Consider the following 1578-nt stretch of genomic DNA (forward strand, 5'->3'; position numbering starts at 1 on the left):
TTAAATTCTAACCTTTTTCAAAAAGTATTTTTAAAGATTGAATGTGAGGACGAGAGTTAAGCATTTGAATTTAATTATATAACCTAAGTCAACAGAGCGAGAGTTTGAGATAAGGGTGTTTAAACGATTAGTGTTTTCTTAAAAAGAATTTCTACGGATTCTATTGTTTTCAAAAAGTGGTTTTTGACTTAACTATAAGTGACAGCTACGTTAATATAAAATCATAGTTTATTCAACAGAGCGAGAGTTTGAGATAAAACTTTTAATCAATAGCGTCAACTGAAAAGATTTATTTTAAAACCAAGAAACCAATAAAGAATTGATTCCCTAATTACGACGAATTACATACCGATATCCGCTTATTAGATATTAATTTTAAATCTTATTTTAGTTTTAGCTTTTTCCCCCAAAAATCAAAGTATTACCTGCCTTAGCTTTACGAAGTAACCTTAGATAACGGTATATCGATTCATAAGTCCCTGTGGAATCGATATCTTTTAAAACTACGCGATAGAACTGTGCACTTGCAGTTTGTACCCCAATTCGACTCATAAAGTCGAGCGATCAAGTTTTTGCCGCCGTTGCCGGGGACTTTTATTTAGTCGATATCGTAACTCTTCTGTTACGCTGTAGAGACTAAGGCTTTTCTTTTTCTTTTCTTTCTTACGTTGATTTGTATGCCACGCACTCGCTCACAAGGCAAGCCGTTCTACTTACGAATCAATGATATCGAATTATATCTCCAAGTCTTACGACGAATTCGGGAATATCGTGCTGCAAACAATCTACCTCCTGTAGAACTTCCTGATTTCAAAAATATTTTCCCTTCGATACCCGAGATGGCAGAACCAGCTCGTGCTCTTAGAGATTACGCCGCTCCATCGCAAGATGAACCGCATTCAAGTATTGCTCCACCCGCAATCGAAGCAAACAACTTTGAACTCAAACCTTCACTGTTGCAGGCAGTGAAACAGAACCAATTCTCTGGAAATCCTACCGAGGATCCTAATCTTCATTTATCCGTATTTGTCCAATACGCTGATACTGTTAAAGCTAATGGTGTCACTTCAGAGGCAATTCGACTTCGTCTTTTTCCTTTCTCACTAAGAGATAGCTCTAGAAGATGGCTTCAATCTCTTCCTTCCAACTCAGTCACCACATGGAACGAGTTGAAGAAAGTTTTTCTTGCTCGATATTTTCCGCCAAGCAAAACAGCTATGTTAAGAGCCCAAATAAATGGATTTAAACAGAAAGATAACGAGTCTCTTATTGAAGCATGGGAAAGATACAAAGACATGATGAGACTTTGTCCACACCATGGTTTAGAAGACTGGTTAGTAATTCATACATTCTATAATGGTCTCCTGTACAACACGAGGTTAACAATAGATGCCACCGCAGGTGGTGCAATAATGAACAAACCTTATGCTGACGCTTACCAACTTATCGAAAGCATGGCTCAAAACCACTATCAGTGGGGAAGCGAACGAACAATGGTGGAAAAACCTCAAACGAAAACTGGCATGTACGAGATAAGTAACCTTGATCATGTTAATGCAAAAGTGGATGCTCTGGTCC

General features: G+C 37.8%; 1 non-coding gene across 1 annotated transcript; it reads right to left on the bottom strand.

The window, feature by feature from the left end:
* Positions 1-1217: 1217 nt before the first annotated feature.
* Positions 1218-1324, bottom strand: LOC127125125 (small nucleolar RNA R71). Its single transcript, XR_007804584.1, has one exon. It is a non-coding gene; the product is annotated as a small nucleolar RNA R71 (small nucleolar RNA).
* Positions 1325-1578: the final 254 nt, after the last annotated feature.

Source organism: Lathyrus oleraceus, chromosome 2, assembly GCF_024323335.1.
Source record: "Lathyrus oleraceus cultivar Zhongwan6 chromosome 2, CAAS_Psat_ZW6_1.0, whole genome shotgun sequence".
In the NCBI taxonomy this organism is placed as follows: domain Eukaryota; kingdom Viridiplantae; phylum Streptophyta; class Magnoliopsida; order Fabales; family Fabaceae; genus Lathyrus; species Lathyrus oleraceus.